The following is a 12422-nucleotide window of genomic DNA, read 5'->3' as shown; positions in this document are numbered from 1 at the left end:
AATTACAAGCCAGGATTGCAGCAGAGAGTGGCAGAAACAGCACAGAGGGGCACAGGAGAAAATAATGAATAGAATGGTATGCTTTTTATTGTAAGAATATTAGAGTACAGATTCTCTTTAATAATTATTGAATCGGGTGAAAATCTTTGCTGCCAAATGCATGCCCGATTGAAGATTGGTTGCATATATTGGTCAGACAAGCTGCAAGGTGTAGGGCCGACTTTCTGGATCTGGTGCGTGACAATAACGGTGAACGATATTGGGACAAGCAACAAACGTGATGTAACCCCTGTCGCTATTCCCACAGTGTATAAATGTTCATGTATGTGTGCATTCATACATTACCTGTCCTGTGTCATGGTGCCCGTCTGTCTTCCGAATCCACTGCTCTTCCATTAGCCCCATACACACCGCCGGAGTGTGCTGTGTTCCGGCGGCTTGTATGGGGCAAATGGGGTATTCAGAACATGGACGGGCACTGCGACACAGGGCAGGTAATGTATAAACACACACATACATGCACATTTATAGACTAGAGCAGTGTTCCCTAACCATGTCCTCGAAGCCCACCAACACTGCATGTTTTGTGGAAATCCACAGAGGTAGTTAATGAGCTCTGCTAAGACACGAATTACCTCACCTAAGAAATTGTGTGGTTTCCTGCAAAACATTTAGGGCCCATTTCCACTAATGTGAATCTGCATGCATTTTCTACATGCAAATTCGGATGACATATACAAGTCAATGGGGCTGTTTCCATTACAGGCGAAATTCGCTTACCCCCGCAGGCAAAAAAAAAAACCTGTCCGCCTCTGTCACAATTTTTCGTGCTGTTTAAATGGTTTCGTGTTAATGCGTATGCATTTTTGCGTATGCATTTACGCATGCGGAAGTCAATAGTAGTGAATAGTGATTGTAAAATCACATAAAATCACATGAAAAACCATACACATGCAAATCCGGAGGCTTTTTTTTTCTATGCAGATTTGCCTAGGTATTGTGGAAATGGGCCCATACTGTTGGTGGGCCTTGAGAACAGGGTTGGGGAATGCTGGACTAGAGAACGTAGGCAGACTCTGCCGGATCCTGAGAGATTTCATGCTAAAATTGATTGGGAATCGTCCTGTGGTGTATGGGCAGCCAACAGATCTCTCTCTAATCTACGGTGACCATACGTCCCGCTTTACCCAGGACAGGTCCAGCCTTCGAGGGGCGCTGTCCCAGGCTGCATGAGGTCCTGGGAAACGTCCCACTTTTAGCAGTGGGACGTCCCGGCCTCGGGACTCTGGCTACCGTATCTGTATGAACTGGCTGTGGCGTCTATAGACGCCGTGCCAGTTCATTGCCCGCAGCCCCGCTCCAGCCTGCATAGTCTCCGGCAGGCAGAGCAGGGCTACGGGAAGATGGCTGCCAAAGCCCTGTACTGGAGACAATTTGTGTCTCCAGTACAGGGTTTCGGGCGCCATCTTGCCATAGCCCTACTCTGCATGTCAGCGCGGGAGACTGCAGGAGGAGGAAGATGGTCCCGGGAGCAGCGCGCCAGAGGCTGGCCAGGAGCGAGAAGAGACTTCTGTCAGGTGAGTAAATGCTTTTTTTTCCAGGTGAAATGCTGCCCACATTGCGTTTATTTTGTGCTGACATGTTGCTCACATTGCGTTTATTTTGTGCTGACATGCTTCTCACATTGTGTTTATTTTGTGCTGACATGTTTCTCGCATTGCGTTTATTTTGTGCTGACATGTTGCTCACATTGCGTTTATTTTGTGCTAAAATGTTGCTCACATTGCGTTTATTTTGTGCTGACATGTTTCTCACATTGCGTTTATTTTGTGCTGACATGTTGCTCACTTTGCATTTATTTTGTGCTGAAATGTTGCTCACATTGCGTTTATTTTGTGCTGACATGTTGCTCACATTGCATTTATTTTGTGCTGAAATGTTGCTCAGATTGCATTTATTTTGTGCTGAAATATTGTTCACATTGCGTTTATTTTTGTGCTGACATGTTTCTCACATTGCGTTTATTTTGTGCTGACATGTTTCTCACATGGGGCCTGATTCACAAAGCGGTGATAACTCAGTTATCACGCCTAAAAGACTTTAGGCATGATAACCTTTGCACCACACTGGTGAAAAGCCAGTTTAGGCGTGATAAGTTTAGGTGTGATAAGTTTAGGTGTGATAAGTTTAGGCATGCTAAGTTTAGATAAGTGTAGATAGCGTGCAAAGTCCCGCACGCAAAGCAGCGCCATTAAACTCTATGCGAAGTGCACCAGACTTTGCTAGCGCAAAACTTTTGATCAGCTGTGCACTGCGGTGCTAACGCAGTTGGTGCTTAAACTTATCATGCCTAAACTTATCACACCTAAACTTATCATGCCTAAACTTATCACACCTAAACTTATCACACCTAAACTTATCATGCCTAAACTGAGTTTAGGCGTGATAAAGGGCTTTTCACCAGGCTAACTGTTAGCACCGCTTTGTGAATCAGGCCCATTGCGTTTATTTTGTGCTGACATGTTTCTCACATTGCATTTATTTTGTGCTGACATGTTACTCACATTGCGTTTATTTTGTGCTGACATGTTACTCACATTGCATTTATTTTGTGCTGAAATGTTGCTCACATTGCGTTTAGTTTGTGCTGAAATGTTGCTCACATTGCGTTTATTTTGTGCTGACATGTTTATCACATTGCGTTTATTTTGTGCTGACATGTTACTCACATTGCGTTTATTTTGTGCTGAAATGTTGCTCACATTGCGTTTATTTTGTGCTGACATGTTTCTCACATTGCATTTATTTTGTGCTGACATGTTAGTTTGGGCGACCTCCCTGTCACAATCTGGAATGGAGAAAAACCAGAAGAAGAACTCTTCAAATTATTCTGTGCGAATTCTGCAAAGGCCAAAAATGTTATCCAGTCATTCTGTGCCTCCGCAACATAACATCTTAAGAACTGCTCCAAAGACTGATTAATCCGTTCAGTCTGCCCATTGGTCTGTGGTTGGTAGCCAGACGAGAAAGACAGCTTCATGCCCATTTGGTGGCAAAATGCCCTCCAGAATCTAGAGATGAATTGGACTCCCCTATCGGACACTATGTTTTCCGGAATGCCATGCAGCCGGAAAATGTGGACGATGAATAGGTCGGCCAATTCCTGGGCCGAGGGGAGTCCTTTCAAGGGCACAAAATGGGCCGTCTTGCTGAAGCGGTCGACTACCACCCAAATGACCGACATGCCTTCAGACCTGGGGATCTCACCAACAAAATCCATGGACAAGTGGGTTCATGGTTCACTCGGGGCGGGCAAAGGCTGTAAGGTACCAACAGGTGCCAGCCGGGAGGGCTTACTTTTTGCACATATTGCACATTCCCTAACAAACTCCTTGCAATCAACTGACAGAGAGGGCCACCAGGCACACCTGGCTACAAGATCCTGTGTTCTGGCTGCTCCAGGATGTCCAGCATTTTTATGCGCATGGAACATCTCTAGGATCTGAAGACGAAAGGGCAGGGGAATGAACATAACCCCTTCAGGCTTCCCTTCCGGGATGTCCTGCTGGAAGGGGCTTAACATCTCCTTCCAGTCTTCCCAAGTATCGGTTGCAGCCAGCACCAATTTCTGTGGAACAATAGTCTCAGGGACGGAGGGCTGTGCTGTCTCTAGCTCAAAGCACCTGGACAAAGCATCTGCCTTAACATTCTTGCTCCCTGGAGTATACGTAATAATGAACCTGAATCGAGAAAAAAATAGAGACCATCGAGCCTGACGGGGGCTCAACCTCTTAGCCCCCTCGATGTACTCCAGGTTTTTGTGATCAGTGTAAACCGTGATCATATGTTTTGCTCCCTCTAACCAATGTCGCCATTCTTCAAAAGCCAATTTAATGGCCAGGAGCTCCCTGTTGCCTATATCGTAGTTTCTCTCTGCTGGAGAGAACCTACGAGAGAAATAGGCACATGGGTGCATTCGACCCTGCAAACCTGACCGCTGAGACAGCACAGCCCCCACTCCAACTTCTGAGACATCTACCTCGACAATAAATGGAAATGAAGTATCCACATGTCTCAGGATAGGTGCTGAGCAGAATAGATCCTTCAGGGTGGAGAAGGCATGCAGAGCTTCAGGAGACCAGTGAGTGGTATCTGCCCCTTTCTTGGTGAGACTGGTGAGGGGTGCAATGATCGTGGAGTACCCCTTTATAAACCTCCTATAGTAATTTGCAAAGCCCAGGAATCTCTGGAGGGCTTTCAGGCCTACTGGTTGCGGCCATTCCAGGACCGCTGTGACTTTAGCAGGATCCATTGACAAACCTGAGGTAGAAATCACATACCCCAGAAACGTGACGGATGTCACCTCGAAAATACACTTTTCCAACTTGGCGTACAGCATAGTTTGTTCAGCACAAATTTGACGTGGATCCTGTGTTCAGAGAGGTTGTCGGAGTAGATCAGGATATCGTCGAGGTACACCAGAACGAATCTGCCCAACACCTCTCTGAATACCTCATTAATTAATTCTTGGAAGACGGCCGGCGCATTACACAACCCGAAGAGCATCACCAGATACTCGTAATGCCCGTCGAGAGTGTTGAAGGCCGTCTTCCATTCATCGCCCTTTCTAATGCGGACCAGGTTGTATGCACCCCTAAGATCCAACCTCGAGAAGATCTTAGCTCTCGTGACCTGTGTAAATAGATCGTCTATCAAAGGTAACGGATAGCGATTTTTCACAGTGATCTTATTCAGGCCTCGGTAATCAATACAGGGTCGCAGGCCTCCGTCTTTCTTTTTAACAAAAAAGAACCCTGCCCCGGCAGGCGACCGGGACGGGCGAATGAAGCCCTTGGCCAAATTCTCACAGATATATTCTTGCATGGCCAATTTTTCGGGCCCAGATAAATTGTACAAATGCCCCCGGGGGGGGGGGGCATACAACCTGAACGGAGATCGATGGGACAATCGAAAGGGCGATGTGGGGGTAACTTGTCTGCCGCCTTGGGACAAAACACGTCAGAATAATCTAAGTACTGCTCAGGAACCCCTTCCACCAGTATCTTGGTTTGGCCCAACGTCACCTTTTCTAAACATTGTTGAAAACAATGATCTGACCATGAAATTAATTGCCCGGTCGCCCAATTGATATGCGGAGAATGAAGGCGCAGCCATGGCATACCAAGTATAATGGTGGACGTAGACATGTGTAAAACAAAAAACTGTAATCTCTCCCAATGTAAAACCCCCACCGTGAGTCCTATCTCTGGTGTCTGAGACAGCGGATGATTCTTCTGCAAAGGAGAATCGTCCACTGCCGTAACCTGGATGGGTGGTTCCACCGCAGTGAGCGGAATACCCAATCTCTTAGCAAAGTCGACATTCATAAAATTAGCCGCGGAGCCTGAATCAATGAAGGCTTCCGTGGCCTCGGTCTTATCCTCCCATGTAACCGTACAGGGAAAAAGCAACCGTTTTTCTTCTAGGGGTATGAATCGGGCGCCTAGGGTGTTACCCCTTACAACTCCTAGGCGGTAGCGTTTCCCGGCTTATTCGGCTTAATAGGGCAGTCTCGTACCCTATGTCCCCCTTCACCACAGTACAAACATAATTGTTCAGACATTCTCCGTCTTCTCTCCACTTGGGTCAACTTTGACCGACCGATCTGCATCGGCTCAGGTGGAGGCAAGACCGGAGAAGATGAGACAGAAGGAGTTGGAGTTACTAGGGGTGCAGCGGGGGGCGCCGCATAAGATGTCAACCTGACACGGTGACTGCCCCTGGTCTGTCTCTGGTGGCGTAGCCTACGGTCGATTCGAATGGCCGATGAGATGGCCTCATCGACTGTTTTGGGCTCGGGCTGACTTAACATTAAGTCGGAGACCTCATCCGACAACTCAGACAGGAAGCAATCCAACAGGGCATAGGTGTCCCACCTGGCCGTAACTGACCACCTACGAAATTCGGCCGTATAATCTTCGACTGGACCCTTGCCTTGCCGTAAAAGTTTGAGCTTCCGCTCAGAGGTCGCAGCAAGGTCTGGGTCGTCGTAAATTACTGCCATGGCTTTAAACAATTCCTCTACTGAGGTCAGAGCTGTGTCTCTGGGGGGCAGGCTATATGCCCAGGTCTAAGAGGCACCGGCCAGTAAAGTTTTGATAAACGTGACTCTTTGGGCCTCAGTACCAGAGGATCGGGGTCTCAATTCAAAATAAGATAACACTCTACTCCTAAAATTGCGGAAGTCAGATCTGTGGCCAGAGAACCGTTCGGGAACGGGCATACGTATGTCCGCGCTAGGAGGGGATCGCACTTCATCCACTGACGTCTGGAGGGTTCGTACAGACCCTGACAGAGCCTCAATCAATGCTTTGTGTTCACCCAGCACTCGATTGACATTATCCACCGAAGTGGCAAGTTCACCCAGAGGACCAATGCGTGCGTCCATTTTGTTTTGGGTCTGGCGTTCTGTAACGAACGGTGGAGCACAGAGAGGATCTGATTACCGGTGATCTTCAGTATCACTGGGAATACAGATATATACCAGATTATAAGTGATCTGCAGTATCACCGATAATCCGATATACCAGCTAACCTCTGTACACCTGAGTAGAGTGTAGTGTTTAGTGTAACAGTAACACTTAGAGGACTAGGCCTCAGAGCAGTAAGGAGTACTGCACGGATTCCTTCCGAAGACCTGAACCCTCCAAAGCGGGAGGAGTCAGGCTAAGAGTAGGAAGGTTTATCTGAGAGTGACGGAATGGAGGAAGTGTCACTAACAGTACGGGGAACCGCCTCTAATAGTAAGGTCGGTTCTCGAGGTCGGACAAGCCAGGTCGTAACCACACGGACAGATAAAGTACAGATTCAGAAGGCAGAGGCGGAGTCTAAGATACAGGCAGGGTTCGGCAACAGGGTATCAGATATATCGAGGTGCAAAGTCAGGAGGCAGAAGCAGAGTCTAAGGACGAGCCGGGGTTCGGCAACAGAGTATCAGAATGGCAAGGTACAGGATCAGAGTTCAGGAGGATAGTCAGGCAGGCAAAGGGTCATAACAGATAATCACAATCAAACTAGTACTTTAGCTATCAACAGAATCTAGCTAAGTGTAGGATTACAGCTCCAGCTGGTCCCGGCACACTTAAAGATCTGACTAAGGGTCTGAGTGCTCCCACGTTGTGTTCGCAACGCCAGACAACCAGCAACTGAACAGCCGGCAGTATATATACCCAGACATCAGCTCCAGCACCTCCCTAAGTGCTGGACCAATAAGGGATGGAGCCAGAGTCAGCTGACCAGCCTGGTCAGCTGACTCATTTCTGACTGTCATAAAATCCCTGCCTGAGTGCGCGCGCGCGTCACTCTACACCTAGAGGGACTATGAGTCCCAGCCACACCAGCGCTGTCCCTGCCAGCTGCGGGAGCCGTCGCACTGCACGCGGCGGCTTCTCCGCTTTCAGCGCAGTTCACGCGGCATGCGGTGGCTTCTCCATGCTGCGCCGCCATGCCAAACGCGGAAGCAGCCGCTGTGCTCTGAGAGCAAGCAGCTGCCTTTCCGCGCTGTCTCACAGAAATATGTCTAAAGAAGGGGACTAGACACCAGAAAGCTTGCATAATTTAACTCTATCAGTTAGCCACTAAAAGGTAATATTTTTTACAACAAGTTGTTTTTTCTACCTATAATATTTGTCTATCAATTTTTCATTAGCACTGACAAAACGAATTAATGCCAGCTACAATTCTCTAAATTGTAAGACTGGGGGAGCGAAAATATGCCTTTCCAGAGGCACATAATGGCCAGAAGCAGCTTTTACTCAAATGGTATAACTCTAGAAAAGGAAATCCTGTTTGTTAGGATGGATTTAAAGTGACACTGAACCGGAAAAAAACGCATGATATAATGAATTGTATGTGCACTAATAATGTTTTATTAATTATTTGTATTAAAGAAGAGTCTTATATTTTTATTTTCAGCTATATAATTTTTTTTATATAACATTGCATCATTCTCTAATATTCGCAGTTTACAAATTACACTCTGGCCCATATGCAAATAACTTTTCACCTGAGTTTTCTCCTAGGAGATATTTTTTCAGCTACTATTTAAAATAACTTTTCAGCATTTTTCAACTGAAAAAGATATTGGAAAAGTACTATCAAAATTATGTTTAATATTTTCTTGCTTTCTGGTGGCTTAAAGGGCATTTTATTGTCAAGTTTGAAAATGTCACCTAGGAGAAAACTCAGGAGAAAAAGTGGATTGCATATGGGCCTCTGTATTTTAAATGATGACACAGATTAGAGCTAATGACCTTCCTGGCAGTAAAACCTCAAACAAACAAGAAACTGTGATAGACAGCCTGAGATAAGGGCTCTTTCACATCAGAGCTTGCGTTGGAGAACGCTCAAAGCATACGTTTTGTTGTATGCGTTTTAATGCGTTTTGATATGCGTTGCACTGCAGTGAGTGTGCGTTTTTAATCCGTTTTCAATGCTTTACAGCACATAGAAAAACGCAGGTAATTTTTTTTTCTTTTAGTTTTTAACTTTCTACATTGTTACTCTGTTGCATTGCATTCTGGGACTGATTGCCTGCGTTAACGGATTAAAACGCGCATAGTGTGCGTTTTACATTGACTAACATTGTAACGCATAAAGCTAGCGTCGGCCGAAAAACTGCGCCTAGGTGCAGTGTAACGCAACGCAAAAAAGGCTGCGTTATATGTGAAAGCTAAAATGAAATTCTATGGACTTTCATTTCACCTTAGGTAACGCAAACTTTACCCTTTGCGTTGAAACGCAGAAAATCTGCCCTAATGTGAAAGAGCCCTAAGTGCTTCAGAAAACAGCACTGTCGTTGACTCAAATTGAGTCAGAGAGCTCAGAGAAGCTGTTTTACATAGATAACAACTAAAGTTTCTTAACTCTTCCTGTACTAGAAACAATATGAGACTCATATCTGTGCTACTAATGTTCTATTTCTTAGCTGTACTACACATACAAATCATTAATTTAAAAGCTTATTTTCGCTTCAGATTCCCTTTAACAACATCAAAAGTGACAAACAACAGAATAGTGGAACTTGCTAAGGCTGCAACTCAGGGCACCATAACCTCTGTGTTTTCCGATGGCAACTTATGGAATAAGAATATGAGTTTTCTGACTATATGATGAATACTTGCTCTGGTCCGGAAACTCACTACTTTGTCAGCCTGATAGTTATGAAATTAGCCTCGTCTCAAAAATGTCTGTAATAGCAGCAACCATACTTACACTTGGACATGTACATACCAAGATAGGTTTGATTTTGCTTATTAAAAAAAATACAGTTTAGTACAATTTTGTCATTAAAAATACATTTTACCAAATAAGTAATGGCTGTAAAAAGAAGTGACAAAGTGACCACTTTTGACCTTCACAGTCAAACACTTGATTTGCTAAGGAAGAAAAAGAAATAATGTCCGTACAGTGCATTAACAGATGAGTTTGCCCGAACTGAACTCTGTATGTCTCTAAACTTATTTAGCACAAGCTAAAGGAGCTACTTACATAAAAATCTAAACTCATGCCGCTTCTATTAAAAAGTGTGATGTAAAATAGAAAACTTGCTTTTAATAAAATGTAATTAAAATGTTAATTTAAATATTCAGCAGCAGGGACTGTGGTTTAGGCTTTTAGTGATTCATTTTTCTCTGATCTATTGCTGGTGTTTGTTGTAAACATTATGGCTGTTAGTTAAAGTGATGATGATGCTAAACAGTTGCCTTTTATATATTGCAGGATGTTGTGGGGATAAATTAGCTGATTCCACATACACAGTTGCTTCAAGGACCTTCATCATCAATATAAGGAAGGAAGTTTAAAAATGATATTTCTTAGCATTTGAAATGACTGCATGCTAAACACTTTAATCTATCCCTTTCATATTTTTCAAAGAGACCATAAAAAGAAAAGCTCCCCTGAAGTTTGTGTGTTATTGATTTAGCAAATAAAGCAGATAAATGAAATGGATGAAATAAATGGAAAGAAATCCACTATGAAATGAGCATATAAATTGTAACTATGGAAACAGAGCTTGTAATTAGAGAAAATTTAGAAAATTAGAAAGACACAATAGATTGCTAATCAGTATGCAAATTAAATGATACTCATTCTTCTCCCGGAAGATAGTAAAAGTTTACTTTGTATAGTGCTGCAGACACTCTCAACTTAAAAGATCATCTACAGATAAGAAAATAATGAAGTAAAAAACTGGATTGGTCACGCTGGTACATTTTGCTGTTTATTTTACGGAACAGTACATGTTGAAAATGAAAACGGATTCATGATATTTAATGCACTTAGGTAGAAAATCCCTGCAGATAAAATAAATCCAGAAATATGGAAATAGGCAAATACATTTTATCATAATTCATTTATACAGCAGTGATATTTTCCGAAGATCCTTGAAAATGCAAATGAGGTGTCCTCATCACTTTAGCTCTCTCTTTTTCACAAGATGCTCCAGACCACACAGACTTCGTCAAGTAAGAACAAATACAGTACATGTCACTTGGTAACTTTAGCTACAAGTCTACTCAAGGCACACTGGGTACTTAAATTTAACCTACCAGCAAGATTTGAACTATGTTTGACTACCTCTGTCAACTAAACCTAGATTCCCTCCTCATCATTCTCTTCTGCTCCAACATCCTGTTCAAGGGACACTGTTCCATGGCTACCCCAGTAGTGGCTTTCCTTATAAACAACTTAAAAGTGCAAAAGTTGAACAGAGCTCTGCTGTGCTAAAGCATGTCTGCCTTGGTGACTGCAGTCACACAGCCGTGGATATTTTAAGGGTACTGCAGATGTAGGCAGCTCATGGTCAAGGTCGAATCTCTGGAAAGGTCACAAAGGTCATGGCCTTGGGTGCTAAAGAAGCAGAAGGGCAAAAGGGCTGGGGAGACATAGGAGCCGCATGTCAAAGTAAATAATTTCTTCTGGTCGAAGCTGCCCTTCTTTGCTGCACACACAGCCTGAATTACAGAGCTCTGCGTATCTTCTTTACTTCCTGGTGTGCAATGAGTCAGTCACAGCTTGCTCTGCTGCATCTGCTGTGTCCTGGTGATCCTGGGACATATAAGCTTTAGGATTCAGTTACTGACGGGAAATTGCATTGTGTGTACCAGGCATAAAACAGGCTTTTCCTCCTGCAAACCAGTGACCGCTAATCAGGTTGTTGGACAGAATGATATTGAATGGAAGGAAGGGTGGATGGTAGCAACTGCCTTGGGTGCTGGAAGGTACAAATCTAGCCCTGCTCATGGTTGACTCCACACAAACCTCTAGGCTAGCAAGGTTCTGTGTGAAAATTGTGCTAATCTGCTGGCAGCCCTATATCTTAGGAAACTCACACGTGTAACTTACTTGGCCCATTTGAGCCTTATAATACAATGCTTTGTAATCACATACCAAGGTCACCTTCTACTTTTACAAGGTTCAGAGAAACTATCTGCACATTTTTAACAATCATACACAGCCATCACACACTTGGCAGAAGTCCAGAAGCAACTCAACCTTCCAAAAATGTCTGGTGTGTTATGTCCCCACATGCTAGAAAGCTATAGTGCACTCTATATGCTGCAATGGCTAAGCCAACAACAGACAGCACTCATGGAGTACATGGTGGAGGCTGTGATAGAATGAATGTCCTTCACCTATAATGAGTGACTAAAAATACAAGACATGAGTAATTTTAGACCCTTTTCAGGAAGTCACATAAATGTCTGCTTGCTGGAACAGACAAGAGCAAGAGCTGAAATCTTACAAACACCAGTTTCAAGAAGCTTTGCTAAACAAAGAATGAAGCAAAATACCTGGGTTTTATAATCATCATTGTCACTCCCTCCCTACAAGGCCACAAATGTAGGATTAGGAGGGGGACAAGGGGGTTAAAGCCAAAGGAGAAGAGGAGGAGGGAAAGGAGGCCACTCAAGGAGCATTCCATCTATTGATAACATCAGCCATTGTCTATGGGTGGGAGGGGAGGAAGAGGATATGTTTCTCATACACAGATGTTGCATAGAGCATATCAAATGCAATGCTGACTATTGGATTTACAAGATGCTCAATACATAATACTGAGCCAAGATGAAAGAACTTGTGTTCTTTCAATCCAGAGAGAATGCAGAAGTCATCACTAGAAGGAGATGATTTTAAGGCACTAATGCAGATCCCTCTCCATTATTATTTGTATGCATTGTATGTATAAAGTGTCAACATATTACCTAGTGCTGGACAAATAATAGGGATAGATACAGTGTTAACAAGGAGTGTCAGACAGAGAGGTAGCATACAAGGTTATACACACAAACATGGTATAAGAAACATGATCATGCAACTTCTCCATGGTAAGAGGGTCAACATTTTCCGCTCTGTGCAGG

General features: G+C 44.0%; 1 long non-coding RNA gene across 1 annotated transcript in view; it reads left to right on the top strand.

The window, feature by feature from the left end:
* Positions 1-9843, top strand: part of LOC137517594 (uncharacterized) — a 98914-nt gene extending 89071 nt beyond the window's left edge. Inside the window, exon 3 of the long non-coding RNA XR_011020585.1 lies at positions 9781-9843. This is a non-coding gene — a long non-coding RNA (uncharacterized lncRNA). The remainder of the gene's footprint in view (positions 1-9780) is intronic.
* The last annotated feature ends 2579 nt before the right edge of the window (positions 9844-12422 follow it).

Source organism: Hyperolius riggenbachi, chromosome 5, assembly GCF_040937935.1.
Source record: "Hyperolius riggenbachi isolate aHypRig1 chromosome 5, aHypRig1.pri, whole genome shotgun sequence".
Taxonomy (NCBI): Eukaryota; Metazoa; Chordata; class Amphibia; order Anura; family Hyperoliidae; genus Hyperolius; species Hyperolius riggenbachi.
Note: the sequence above shows the minus strand (reverse complement) of the source record. Positions and strands in the feature narration are given on the sequence as shown.